Source organism: Scyliorhinus torazame, chromosome 13, assembly GCF_047496885.1.
Source record: "Scyliorhinus torazame isolate Kashiwa2021f chromosome 13, sScyTor2.1, whole genome shotgun sequence".
In the NCBI taxonomy this organism is placed as follows: domain Eukaryota; kingdom Metazoa; phylum Chordata; class Chondrichthyes; order Carcharhiniformes; family Scyliorhinidae; genus Scyliorhinus; species Scyliorhinus torazame.
This window is the reverse complement of record NC_092719.1, coordinates 4,945,880-4,960,828: the sequence shown is the minus strand read 5'-3', so window position 1 is coordinate 4,960,828 and position 14,949 is coordinate 4,945,880. Positions and strand designations below refer to the sequence as shown.

The window sequence follows — 14,949 nt, the reverse complement described above, 5'->3', positions numbered from 1 at the left end:
GCACCCTGCCTATTCCACATGTCATATTTGGGTTGAGAATCTGAATTAAAGCATTATTCAAATATTTCTGTGAACTTGGTTTTAAGTACCACAGTGTTGGGAATTTGGGAAAGTAACAAGGTTACCCGTGAACTGGAGATGAAGACAAAATAACAGACAAGTAACAAGATTAACAAGTGTCAAGTGGAATTATGAGATGCAATTTGCCCAGTAATAAGATTAGCAGGCACCGAGAGAAATTGAGGTGTGAATGGTCATATCAGAAACCTTGCTTTAGAGGTCAGTGAGGCTGTACACATGATAAATTCTAAAGGCCAGGAATTTGAAAGATGTAGACAGCCGAATCCTAAGGTGGGATATCAAAGAGATTGAACAGTATAACTGCCAGCACCCTCATTGGGGAAGCAGGCTCGTTTTTCATCCAAATGTCAGACAGGCCAGTTCCAGCTGTGACCCTAATTATGGAGACCCATTCCATCTAACAGTTAGAGCAGATTGCAGATTCTCCTTCAAAGAATGCTGTTTCGTGCCTTCACTGAACCAGGAAGAGACTTTTTCTCAGATTGGTCACATAGATGGTATTGTGTGGTAACTATTAGCTGGATTTGACCTATAGTTACTAAAATCTATGTTGCTTGGGAAAACGGGTGACTCTGAGTTCAGGGAATGTGGGTATATTTTGGGAACAAGAGGTAACTTCAGAATAAGTGGTGTTTTTTCTTATTAATATACTTGAGTGGGATTCTCCCGAATCCCCTGATGGCTCGACACCGGCGTTCAAAAATGGCACGAACCACTCCGGCGTCGGGCCAACTGGAAGTTGCGGAATCCTCCGCATTTCCGGGGGCTAGGCCGGCGGCGGAGGGGTTGGTGCCACGCCAACCGGCGCCGAAGGGCCGGCGCAAGTTAGCGCATGCGCAGACCGGCTGGCGTATTCTTGCGCATGCGCTGGGTGGTGTCTTCTCCACACCGGCCATCGCGGCGCTCTGCAGAGGTCGGCGCGGAAGGAAGGAGTGCACCCACGGCACAGGCCCGCCCGCAGATCGGTGGGCCCCCGATCGTGGACCAGGCCACTGTGGGGACCTCACCATCCTCCCGCGCGCCCCCCCCGAGGACCGCACCAGCCGGCCTACCAGCCAGGTCCCGCCATGTGGGACCATGTCTATTTCATGCTGGCGGGACTGGCCAGAAACCGACAGCCGCTTGGCCCATCGGGGCCCGGAGAATTTCCGGGGGGGGGGGGGGGGGGGGGGTGTCTGCTGCCAACGGCCCCCGACCGGTGCGGCATGATCCCCGCCCCCACCCACAAACCGGCGCTGGAGAATACGGCAGCTGGTGTCGGAGCAGCGGGGTGGGATTCAGGCCCCCCCCCCCCCCCCCCCCCGGGGATTCTCCGACCCGGCAGGGGATCAGCGAATCCCGCTTCTGAAGTGTCAGAGTGTAAGTATATTATTGTGTTGTTTTTCCTTTATGTTTACTTTGATAAATATTCTTTACGAATTGTTGACACAACGACTGGTCTGGTTCCTCACTGGGTTGGTCATTGTTCCTCACATTCACAGATAACATCAGCGGGGATCTTAACACTTCCAATTAACAGCAACCTTTATGGATTAACCCGTTACTTCCTCAGAGAGACTATCTGCAGGGGATTGCCACTCTCGCCGTGACTCCAAAGCCTCGGTCTCGCCCAACTTTCCTCACCCAGGCCGGCCAGGTGAGACAGGAGCAGCGAAGCGCATCCCGGTATATCGGCGTGGAGTAACTGGGGCGCAGAGAGGTGGGAAACACCCGGGGTGGGGGGGAGAGGAGAACAGCCGGGACCGGAGCTGGGACCGGGGAGAGGGGGGGGTGTCGGGTCAGACCGGAGGGTGGTGCCCGACTGGGCTGCACCAGGAGGGTGGTGGGACCCTGTCACACCTGGGACGGGGTCGGGGGGGGGGGGGGGGGGGGTTGTTGGCTTGGGTCGGCTTGGGCCAGACCGTATCGCACTAGCAGGGGGGTTGGACCAGGCCACGCCGAGGGGGTCACACGGAGGGGGTGGGGGAGCCAGATTGGGTTGCATTGGGAGGGGGGGTCAGGTCAGGGTGTGGTTCAGTTCGGGAGTGGGTGGGGAGGATCAGGTTCCACCGGTAAGGGTGTTCGGACCGGTTTGCACCAAGAAGGGGGTCGGGTCAGGATGGGGGAGTCCCCCGGAGGGGGGCCATATGAGTGGGGGATGTCCCGTGTGAGGCTGGGTCTGGGTGTTTAAATAATTGTTCTGGAGGGAGAAGCGATACAATCAGGGTAAAACCAGCAGAAACCGTCCGAAGTTAGCGATTTAAATCACGTCTGTAAGATGGTTCCCAGCCCAGCGAAGTTGTCCAGATGAAGACAGCACTTCAGGGCAATGGCGGGTAAACCCTTCCGTGGGAACGACCGAGAGGGATTCCCCAGCGCTTCATTGCTATACCCCCAAAATACGACACTGGGAATCAGGAAGTTATGGGACAAAACTGTACAACAGCATTAACCCAGTCTTTAATTAGAATGTGAACCCTGACCTCGCTGGAATAGAATCGCTCCTGGTCTGTGCTGGGGCAAGGAGTGATTCACTCTCCAAATCTATGCCTGATGGGGAGCTTTGCTATTGGGCCACCACTTTTAGCGAGTGGCCTGATATCAAGGCCCAGCGGCTAGCCACCCCCACCCCACAACACAAATCCTGCCCCCCCCCCCCCCCGGCTGAGAAAAAGGGACATCCTTCCCCCACCCCCTCACGACCATGGGGATTATGGGTCAGCCCCACAGCATGCCTGCATGAGGATGACCTTATCCACCCCCACAAGATCCCCCCCCCCCCCAACGGATTCCCCACACCCTCACCCCACCCCATCAGTCACCCCTCCCAGGAAGCTAAAGAGCAGTCCAAGCAGAAACAGTGAAAAACAATGTTCCTGACCCTGACACCTGCTGCCTCAGACAGAAGTCTTGAAAGCAGTGGCTGTTACTTCATAGAAAGCCAAAACATATCACCAGGCTTTAAACCCCCTCAGATCCTTTGATCTGCGAGGCTTTATTCAGTTTCAAAGAGAAATAGCTTTTAGTAGGCTGTAACGAACAGAATAATAGCTTTCAGACAGCCAGCTGTCTACATTGTTTACTTTCATTTCCCTTCATTACCTTTCACAATTGAATGCATCTCAAGTACCTGTGAAGCTAACCACCATGTTTATAAACAGTTAAAGCACTTCATGGGCAGGAGTCACCGCCGGGTCAGGCCAAAATTGCAAAACGCAATTGGGCGGAGAATAGCCTCTGGCGCCAAAATCGCGGTAGGTGCCGGTTTGACGCCAAATCAGGATCCACCGGCCCGCTGAAATGGCATAAATGCGTCGTTCGCCGCGGGGCGTTTTAAGTACTGTTGGCATCATTGGCGGGCCTGACCGTCTATTCTCCGGGGCGTCCGCAATTCACCGCCGCCAATGGGTCCAGTTCCCGGTGGCGAGGTTCAGCTGTGGTCTCACCAGTCAGGGACCCAGCGTGGCGGCTGCGGACTGTGTCCAGCGCCACCACAGTCAGCCGGGAGCCGTGCTGCTGCCCAGGGGAGGGGCTTCCGTGAGGGCTGGGGAGACTGGGCAGGGGTGGGGCCAGGGAGGCAGTATTTGGCAGGTTGGGCCCGCGCACGGTCGGCGCCATGTTGTACGGCGTGGCCGCTGCAGCTCGTCGCCGTGCACTGCGCGGCCACAGACCCGGCCATTTTCCAGGCGTTTATATCATGGGAACCGGGAGTTTTATTCGGCGCAGCTGGTGGCCCCTCACTGGTCGCAGGGCCACCGTGGCAGAGTCAAGCTTCAAAATACTTGAATCTCGGGCAGGAGGACCATGGGAGCCTGGAGAATTGGGCCTCCAGCCTGTTAATTGGATGTCAATGGGTTCAAATGGCCCATTGGCATTGTCCTGCCGGCGTGGGGCATGTAGCTTGTTGCTGCCAGTGGCGGGGAACAGGACGCAGGCGCCAATCCCGTTTTTTGCCTGACGCTGAATCAGGAGCCCCACTACCGGTGGCGGATGGCAGGGAATCCACCCCTTAGTCTCTGAATCTAAATGAAATTTAGCTGAAGAAATGGATTTAATGAAAGCACTGAGAAAGCAATATCATGGATTCAAACATGCACAGGTTGTCTTATGAGGAAAGGTTGGGCAGGTTAGGCTTGTATCTGCTGGAGTTTAGAAGAGTGAGAGGCGACGTGATTGAAGCCTTTAAAGATCCTGAGGGGGTACTGACAGGGTGGGTGTGGAGAGGATGTTTCTCTTGCGGGGGGAATATAGAACTAGGGGTCACTGTTCAAAAAAAGGGTCGCCCATTTGAGACGGAGAAGAAGAGAAATTATTTTCTCCCCGAGGGTAGTGGGTCTCTGGAACTCTCGTCCTCAAAAGGCAGTGAAAGCACAGTTTTCAAACATTTTTAAGGCAGAGGTAGATAGATTCTTGATTAGCACGGGGGTAATAGATTATCGGGGGCGGGAATGTGGGTCTGGATTCTCCGATCCTGTGCGGGCCAATGGGATTTGCCGTTGTAGCTATCCCACACTGCCAGGAAACCCGCGGGAGGGGCACACCAGGTGGGAGGGGGCACACCAGGTGGGAGGGGGCACACCAGGTGGGATGGGGATTCCTGCCGGCGGAGAATTCACCCCATGGAGTTCAGATTGCAGCCAGATCAATCCTGATCTTACTGAACAGGTCAATGGGTTTGAATGACTAAGTGACCCACTGCCGCTTGCAGTTCATACATCTCCATTCAGGAGATACGGGGCGCGATTCAGCAGACTTAAAACCAAGTCTACTTTCGGGCGCATTTGGTGGAGTCTGTCTTGGCCGCTGCAGCACTATATAATGGCACTCCCTGCCGAGTCCGCACTTCTAGAGATTTCCTGCTGCCGAGCTGATCTCGTCAGAAGCTGGGTCAGTGTCTGTGCTGAGTCTGCACGTTCTCCCCGTGCCTGCGTGGGTTTCCTCCGGGTGCTCCGGTTTCCTCCCACTGTCCCGAAAGACGTGTAGGTTAGGTGGATTGGCCGTGATAAATTGCCCTAAGTGTCCAAAAAAGGTTAGGAGGGGTTATTGGGTTATGGGGATAGGGTGGAAGTGAGGGCTTAAGTGGGTCGGTGCAGACTCGATGGGCCGAATGGCCTCCTGCACTGTATGTTCTGTGTATCTGTGTATCTATGGCACAGCTTCACTCATATTGGGGCACCATTTTCCCCTGCATCCCCAATCTTTGCGCCCCCCCACCCCCTTCAGGACTCTCCAGCTTTCTATCCCTGCGCTCACCCCCTCCCATGGGCAGGTCTCCACCAACAATCCCCCCCACCCGAGTCCGAACCCTGGCAGAGCCAACTGGGACATGGGCACTTTGGCACTGCTGGCCTGGCACCTAACAGCGCCCCTGGCAATGCCACCCAGGCCTGTGCCACGCTGACACCATCAGGATTCCCAGGCGGCACTGCCAGGATGTCAGAGTAGCAGTGCCTGGGGGAGTGCCAGGGTATCACCCTGCCTTGTCCCCGACCACCCGGGGTCTCCAATGGTCTGCGAGACCTTCTCTACGCCCCCTGTCCTGCCCCCCTTTGGCTTCAGCTGTGTTTTGCTTTTATTTTCAGGAAAAAAAAAGAGGGGTTGGACTCCCCCCCCCTTCTTTGTTTGTGGTTTCCCCACCTTCCTTCCATTTCCCCCCCGGGGGATTGCGCAGTCCTTTGGTTCCTCATCTATCTTGTTTTTTATTCTTAACTTCCTCCTCGTTGCTGCCTCTTGGTTAGTCACTTATGCTGGCGACGGAAATAGCAACATAACAGCTTCTTAGCAAGTTTCAGGATATCTTGCAATTTACACTTAGTTACCCACCAAATAGGAGTCTTGTGACACATTAGGTAATGTCCCCGCCTCTGAGCCAAAAGCTCCGGGTTTGACTCCCACACCAGGACTTATTTTTTGTAATTAATTTTTTACGGGATGTGGATTTCGCTGGTGAGGTCAGCGTTGGTTGCCCATCCCTAATTGACCTCGAGAAAGTGGTGCTGAGCTGCCTTCTTGAATCGCTGCAGTCTCTGCGTGTAGGTACACCCACTGTGCTGTTAGGGAGGGAGTTCCAGGATTTTGACTCAGCGACAGTGAAGGAACGGTGAAGGAACTCAGGGTGGTGAGTGACTTGGAGGGGAACCTCCAGGTGGTGGGGTTCCCAGGTATCTGCTGCTCTTGTCCTTCTAGATGGTAGTGGTTGTGGATTTGGAGGGTGCTGCCTACAGAGCGTTGGTGAGTTCCTGCAGTGCATCTTGTAGATGGTACACACCGTCCTGCCCGTTCTCCATAACCCTTTGACCCATTACCAATTTAAAGTCCTCCTTAAATTTACTCGCTGTCCCAGCATCCACCACATTCTGTTTCTCTTCTGCGAGACTTTGACTTCTCATTCTTCTTGTTCTAGAATGTCCCACAAGAGGAAGCATCCGCTCCACGTCTACTTTATCCCTGGGCAGGATTCTCCGGTCGCCTATGCCGAAATTGCGTTTGACGGTCGGCTGGTGAATCAACGTTCGCGCCGAAATCGGGGGGCACTGCCGCTATCGCGATGCTCCACCCCCTCCAAAGCAGCGTACTCTGGAAGTATGCCGCACGCCGTATCGACGGCCTTGGGACGTTGCCGGAGGCCCTTCCTCCGATGCTTCGCCGCTGACCAGCTGAGTTCCCGACGGCGTGGGTCTCTCATACTATTATTTGTCAGGAACTCAGCATGGCGGCTGCGCACTCAGTCCAGCGCCGCCACCGTCGGGGGAGAGCCGATCCGCGGGCAGGGGGACTTTGGTAGGGGCTGGGGCACTGTTGGGGGGTGGTCCGGGGTTCGCGAGCTGGCAAAAGGGGGGGCACTATTTCACAGGCCGGGCCCATGAGCGGACTCCGCCATGAGGCACGGAGCGGTCGCTGCAGGCTGCCGCCGTGCACATGCGCGGCCACAGACCCGGCAATTCTCCAGCCATATCGGCAGCTAGAGCTGGGTGCTCTACGCTGTCTTCCTGCTGGCCCCCCAGCCAAACGGAGGATCGGTGGCCATTTTGCGTCAAATCTTCGGGCGTAAAACGCCACCGTTCCCACGCTGGCATCAGGGCATAGCCTGAAAATCGGAGAATCCTGCCCCATATCTTTTATCATCTTATATACCTCAATTTGATCTCCCCTCATTCTTCTAAACTCTAGAGAGTATCGGCCTAAACTGCTCAATCTCTCTTCATACGACAAACCCCTCATCTCTGAAATCAATCTAGTGAACCTCCTCTGAACTGCCTCCAATGTCACTACATCTTTCCTCAAATAAGGGGACCAAAACTGTCCACAATACTCCAGGTGCGGTCTCACCACTGCCTTGTACAGTTGCAACAACACTTCCTGACCTTTATGCTCTATTCCTTTACCTATAAATGCCAACATTCCATTTACTTTCTTTCTTATCGGCTGCACCTGCGTGCTAATTTTCTATGACTTGTGAACGAAGACACCCAGATCCCTCTGCAACGGAGCACCCCGAAGACTCAAACAGGTAGAGAGGGCCAGCCTGCAAATGCTTGCAACACGACAATGGCTGACGATAAGAGTGGGCGAGGCTCCTGGCCACCCACGCTTAATGTGGAGTGACATCCTTCAAGCTTTAAGCCCCTGGCGACAGACCACCCACCCGTTCCGGGAATTACTAGCTTTGGAAACGGACAAAAGTCTGTCTTAGTGCACCAATAGGTGTGGAGGGGGGGAATTGGAAAAACCCACCTTATGATTAAAATGCTTTGTAGACAACAAATGCACAATTAACTTGGAACTCCTCACACTTCCAATTTGAAACTGTGATCTTCAGCTGCACAAGTCCTCAAAACAACAGCAAGTATTATTGCGAAAGCAAAGTTAGAACTAACGGAGAAAAACTACAAGAGATACACATTTCACTAGAATAAATGTTGTCAGCCATTTAGCCAAAATGGCTCCCGACAGGAGACTTTGCTGCTTCTAATTGAACCTACAGCCTCGACAGAAACCTTGCAGATTGCTCTGCTCACCACAGCACTTAGAGCGCCCTGACCTTTCCAATCACTAATCATTTCTGCCTTTCAAGTCTGTGGATTTTTCTCAGCAGTTTGTACAATAATTGTGTGCTTTCCCCAGCAACACACCACTGGAATGGTACCTGGAACCAAACCAATCAATTGGTCAGATCAATTACTGCTCCCCCTTTAATCACCTCCAGCTTCCACCTTCCCATATCCCATCTGCTGTTAGTCTGATTTATTGTTTTACATTTGTCCTTTTAAGGAGAATGACTAGGCTTGACAGTTTGGCAAATTACAGCATAAATCTCTCTCTCTCTCTCTCACACACACACACACACACACAGGAGCTGGGAACTGTTGAGGTATTTTTCAACACACACTTGGCTCAACCGTGAACCATTTTTAACGAATTTACACTTTAAAGATGCATTGTAATATACAACACTGTGACTGGCGGCCAGAAGGCACTCAGTAAATAAATATTGCTACAACGGCCCTATTGTATGTGAAACAGGTTATAAGAAAGTTAGATTATTATCATCATTATGGGGTGGCATGGTGGCGTAGCGGTTAGCACTGCTTCCTCACGGCGCCGAGGACCCGGGTTCAATTCTGGCCCGGAATGTGTGAAGTTTGTCCATTCGTCCTGTGTCTGGTTGGGTCTCACCCAAAACGACGTGCAGGGCAGGTGGATTGGCCACGCTAAATTGCCCCTTAATTGGAAAAGAAAATTGGCTACTTTACATTTTTTTTTAAAATCATCATCAATTTTCTCCTATTATCCCTTCTTCACCCACCCACACTCCCCTCAATCCCCCCCCCCCCCCCCACACACACACACACACCTTGCCTAAAGGATGAGGTAGATTCACAATGTGGGTCCAGCTGGTTTCCACCAGGAAATAACACAGGAGTGTGCAAAGTCTGGGGGGCCCCAGGATGTTGTGGTGATACGCATAAAGCAATTCTGTAGATAATATTATACACGACCTCCGACCACCAGGTGGCAGTGTAAACCCACCACGTGACCCTGTGTCTGGGCAGTTGGGAGTAAGTCGTATTGGTGGACAGACGTATTTTGCAGTAGCTCTATAATAGTTAGCATCAGTAGTTTGTCATTTTATTTGTTCCGGTTATCTTTAACATGCAGTTGCTTCATAATAAATTATTTGAACTAGATGTTCTGTAGTGCATAATTCATATCAGCCCGTCGACAGAAGAGGACAGACGTTGCTGGAAAACAATGGAAGATAGGGGAGCAGGAGTTTGTGATGAATAGGGTGGAGCAGCGAGTTGGAATGTAGATAGGGTGGAGATTGGAGGACCAGCAAAGTGGAGGCTGAAAAGGTGAGGCTGGAAGTGAAGGGTGAGTGAGGATTCAGTCCTGTTGGAGGATTGAGTTAGAGAGAGAGAGGGAGAGTTTGTGAGGGAGAAAAAGAGATGACCACCATTATGAACTTGGAAGTTCTATAACTGAACACATATCAGAGGAGATGCACGTGGTACCTTCCTGATCTGTATGACTCAGTAATGTAGCACATGTCACATTTACCAGTGAGTTTTTAACAGACTATCTTTCAAAGAGGCCATAGCTACTGAGATCAGTTGAATCATCATTGGATGGGGGTTCAGTTTGTACGACCCAATACTGCACTATATCTACCCACCAATCTACAGAAACACATCATTTTTTGTACACACAAATTCCTGTGTTATGTGGACCCAATTATCTTTCCTCTAAATTGTCACAGACAAAATAGTTTGCTTGTTGATCTGACAGTAAAGTGTCTCCTTCGGAACATTACAATCAAAATAAAATGGTGAAAAATCCCAATTGTTTTGCGTCACCCTCAGCTTTACATTTCTTCGAGAAGCTACACAAAAGCAACGCCTGAAAGACAGCTGCGTCCTGCATTCAATCTTTCCCATTTACTTGGTGCCCCCTCCTAGGAAAGCCCCGCTGGAATCCAGTGAACAGCCCCCATCGCAGAATAACAAGGAGGGAATCCACGTCACAGTTTTACATTCACATGAATCCCTGATGTTGCTGACCTGCAGTCCACAGTCCCCCCACTTTACACGGCAGAGTGTCACAGTCTGCAGGAGCACCTCGTGCTGGGGCTGTCAACACTCACCCAAAATACAGAGCAAGCTTTCACCGATTGTCGACAAACCTACTCTGGGTTTGTCAGGAAGTTCCCAAAAGCACATTTGAAAATCTGGTTGAAAGAATGATTGGATTAAACTGGGGGAAAATAAAAATCACATTATCAAATGGATCCTACTAATGGATCATCAGTTTTGAATTATTCCTGCACTGCATTAGATAACCTGTGTTGCATTGTTTCAAACACAGCCTGCCTGCAGGGAAAGATTTTAAAAAAGAGGGATAAATCATCAGTAACAATATTTAAAATCCTATACTGTTTGAAGCTGTCACATACAACATATGCTGTGTCGTGAGGCAGTCTCTCACACAGCCAGACATTGAACTGAATTCTGCTCAGAAGTGGTCCATTGTGCGTCTGTTCACATTCCTATCTGTATGTTGGAACAGGCTGCACACAAATACAGTACGTACATGAACAGACAAGTGGGAGGCTATAAAAAAGATGACTAGCTCAAGTATTTTTTTTTAAATAACAGGAGCAAAATGCTCATGCAGAGTGTGGAACTCATTCACACAGCTCTCTGGGTCTTTGTTTGAACACAAACTGCCACACAGTACCTTATGGAAAAAAGCGAGTCTCGGTGTGGGTGGAGTGGTAGGCAGCGGTCTCCCTCTCTCTCGGTTTGTCCCTCAGGGAAGACTAGCAGGCAGCTCTCCCCCGTCCTGGCTTTGTCATGAAGACTGTGTAGACTGAGGCGTGCCTACAATTCACGACTCTGGTGCTGTTGAAAGACCAGGGCAGAGAGCTTTGAAAACGTTGATTGCCATAGCAGGCTAGGTCACGTGAGGCCCCAGTGTCAAACAGTATTTCACTGGGTTAGACCGCCCTCACACTGGCTCCTCCCTGTAGCTTTCCCTTTCTCCCTCTCAAATTTAATTCAGATTGTAGGAGGAAATCAAGGAGATTATTTGTGTGTGTGAGTGTGTGTGTCCCTGAGGTGAAATTAAAGGCAGTGGGGTAGAAATTACTCTGCCGATAGATAGAGGAGTTATCTGGGGCTAGCTGTGTGTTTCTGTAAAACTATGCTATCTGGTCAGTAGAGATTGCAACATAATTTTATTTGTATTAGATTAAGACTTTCCTGACAGTGAACAATGCCATCTAAGGGTCAATGCTAAGAGACTCCTTGCACAGTTAGTAACTCCCCTCTACGGAGCTCTTTACAACATAAAGCATCTACAATATGTTTATTTCCCTGGGCTCTTGGCCAACATTTACGCATCAGCTGCACACATAATCGTTTTAAAACTCCCAACTCCAGGGCTTCATAATATTGGAGTCACTATTCAAATATTCTTGTAGCTCAGGACTGTGGCATTAACAAAAGAATACATTCACGTTAACCCTTCGATCTCGTCAGGTTATTTTTTTTCTCTACTTTAGCCATTGGTAAGCAAGGGAAATTAGGAGGGTAAATATGTCAAAATTCATTAATAATTAAATACAAAAGCCATAGACATCTTCCACTTTCGGTATATCTACAGAGACTATGATTTTAAGATCATTCTCTCACGCGTAAACTGTGTGCCAACCACAATCCAACTGCATGGCAATTCGTATATCAGAACGTCTCTGAGTTTAATGCTGCTAGCTAGATTTACAGAGCAATGGGAGGAAAATCAGGGAGTGGTATATTAATTGGACAGTGCCATTAAGGAGCTGGTATGGGCATAATCCGCCTTCTGTGTTGTATCACTTTATGCTGATCTACATTGCGGAACAGCTTTTGATAAGAGCTAGCTCGCTGTCTTCCAAACCCTCACATGTTTGTCCCGCTGTAAATTGGATTTGAAGACGAGAAATGACTAACTTTGATGACGGGCAGACAAAAGTGCTGTGTTTGCAACTTTCCCATTCCAATCACGTGACATTCCCCGGCCTTGTGTTCGGTGGTCTGTGAAAGCCACCAATGTGAACGCCCTCAATGCTAATCTGTACGAATGGTCAGTACATTCACAACCAGAATAAAAAGATTGTGCCTGAGAGATCTCAGCAGTGACCACTTGCTTCTGCTATCTAATGTATCCTGTGAGCTATTCCCTGGGCTCAGAGGTCTTGTTTGTGTTTTCATGCTACCTCAAGGATTCAATGTTTATGTTCCCGTTGTTCCTTCTCTTCAAAATACTGCCTCTTGCTGGTCATGGTTCAGTTATAGCATTCTGACTTCCTCCGCGAGAAAAGATTATAGAACAAAGTCAAGGGTGGAATTTCAGTGAAGTACTTCGGGAGTGATGCTCTGTCAGAGGGTCAGTACTGAGGGAGTGCTGCACTGTCAGAGGGTCAGTACTGAGGGAGTGCTGCACTGTCAGAGGGTCAGTACTGAGGGAGTGCTGCACCGTCAGAGGGTCAGTACTGAGGGAGTGCCGCACTGTCAGAGGGTCAGTACTGAGGGAGTGCTGCACTGTCAGAGGGTCAGTACTGAGGGAGTGCTGCACTGTCAGAGGGTCAGTACTGAGGGAGTGCTGCACTGTCAGAGGGTCAGTACTGAGGGAGTGCTGCACTGTCAAAGGGTCAGTACTGAGGGAGTGCTGCACTGTCAGAGGGTCAGTACTGAGGGAGTGCTGCATTGTCAGAGGGTCAGTACTGAGGGAGTGCCACACTGTCAGAGATGCAGCACTGAGGGAGTGCTGCACTGTCAGAGGGTCAGTACTGAGGGAGTGCCGCACTGTCAGAGGGTCAGTACTGAGGGAGTGCTGCACTGTCAGAAATGCAGCACTGAGGGAGTGCTGCACTGTCAGAGGGTCAGTACTGAGGGAGTGCTGCACTATCAGCGGGTCAGTACTGAGGGAGTGCTGCCCTGTCAGAGATGCAGCACTGAGGGAGTGCCGCACTGTCAGAGGGTCAGTACTGAGGGAGTGCTGCACTGTCAGAGGGTCAGTACTGAGGGAGTGCTGCATTGTCAGAGGGTCAGTACTGAGGGAGTGCCACACTGTCAGAGATGCAACACTGAGGGAACACTGCACAGTACTGAGGATGTGCTGCACTGTCAGAGGTGCAGTGCTGAGAGAATACTGCACAGTACTGAGGGGGTGCTGCACTGTTAGAGATGCATTACTAAGGGAGTGCAGGACATGGTCAGTACTGAAGGAGAACAAGACTGTCGATGGGTCAGTACTGAGGGTAGGCTGTCCTGTTGAAAGGGCAGAGCTGAGGGTGGGCTGCACTGTCAGATGAGATGTTATACTGAGGCCCAATCTGCCCATTCAGGTAGGTGATGTAAAAGTTCCCATGGCACAATTTTAAAGAAAATCGGTGGAATTGCTGCCCACGCCCCCCCCCCCCCCCAGCCCCCCCCCCAGCTCTCTCACACCCATCCCCCCCCCCCCCCAGCCATCCCCAGCTCTCTCACACCCATTCCCCCCGCAATCCCCCAACCTCCATATCGTGACCAATATTTATCCCTCAGTCAACACCACAAAAGTAGATTATCTGGTCAGTATACCACTTTGCTGTGTGTAGGAGGGTGCTGTGCTGGCACATTCCTATTTACAACAGTACTTCACAAAGTACTTCATTGGCTGTGAAGCAGTTTAGGACATCCTGAGGTCACGAAAAGTGCTCCATAAATGTAGATTGCTCTTGCTGTCTTTTTGTGGTCGAGTCTTGGAAAAGAAGCATTGGAATATTCTATCCTTACATTCCCTCCTCCGCCCAACATCTCCCCGACTCTGAAATCACTGCCGGCTTCCCATTTCCTCCACTTCACCTTTCTCATGTTGGTGAAGTTCCGTTCCAAACAAAATCCAAACACTGCCTTCAAAACCCTCCCTCTTAAACCATGGACTTTTCTCCCGTTCAAAATACCCTTTGGTTCTTGTCCAAATGCCCTGCTTGTGAACTTCCCAAACCCTTCACACGAGTGAAGAACAGACTGAAATTGCAAGTCACTATTTATATTTTGAATCAAATTTCACAATGGAGGCCGACTGACACAGCACAGCACAGTCAGTACTGAGGGAGTGTGACCGCTCGGATACTGCTTATTCCCTTCACTTCCAGGGAAAACAAGTATTCCAGAAATAAACTAAAACAGTAAACTAATCATCTAATTAATTTTATACCCTAATCCTCATGATTCAACATAGATCCCTGAAAGTTGCCTCCCAGGTTGAGAGGGTTGTTAAGAAGGCGTACGGTGTGTTAGCTTTTATTGGTAGAGGGATTGAGTTTCGGAGCCATGAGGTCATGTTGCAGCTGTACAAAACTCTGGTGCGGCCGCATTTGGAGTATTGCGTGCAATTCTGGTCGCCACATTATAGGAAGGATGTGGAAGCATTGGAAAGGGTGCAGAGGGGATTTACCAGAATGTTGCCTGGTATGGAGGGAAGATCTTATGAGGAAAGGCAGAGGGACTTGAGGCTGTTTTTGTTAGAGAGAAGAAGGTTAAGAGGTGACTTAATTGAGGCATACAAGATGATCAGAGAATTGGATAGGGTGGACAGTGAGAGCCTTCTTCCTCGGATGGTGATGTCTAGCACGAGGGGACATAGCTTTAAATTGAGGGGAGATAGATATAAGACAGATGTCAGAGGTAGGTTCTTTACTCAGAGAGTAGTAAGGGTGTGCAATGCCCTGCCTGCAACAGTAGTGGACTCGTCAACACTAAGGGCATTTAAATGGTCATTGGATAGACATATGGATGATAAGGGGATAGTGAAGATGGACTTTAGAGTGGTTTCACAGGTCGGCGCAACATTGAAGGTCGAAGG

General features: G+C 50.5%; 1 protein-coding gene across 3 annotated transcripts in view; it reads right to left on the bottom strand.

The window, feature by feature from the left end:
* The window catches only part of LOC140387814 (protein FAM107B-like), a 192,811-nt gene that overhangs the window by 132,874 nt on the left and 44,988 nt on the right, over positions 1-14,949 (bottom strand). The window contains exon 1 of one of the 3 annotated variants that reach the window (XM_072470961.1): positions 10,798-11,025. The exons of 1 other annotated variant lie outside the window; for it this stretch is intronic. The gene's annotated coding sequence lies outside the window, so the exon portion shown is untranslated. Of the gene's footprint in view, positions 1-10,797; positions 11,026-14,949 lie in introns of those variants that run through there. One more of the 3 variants, XM_072470960.1, reaches the window with a different exon arrangement.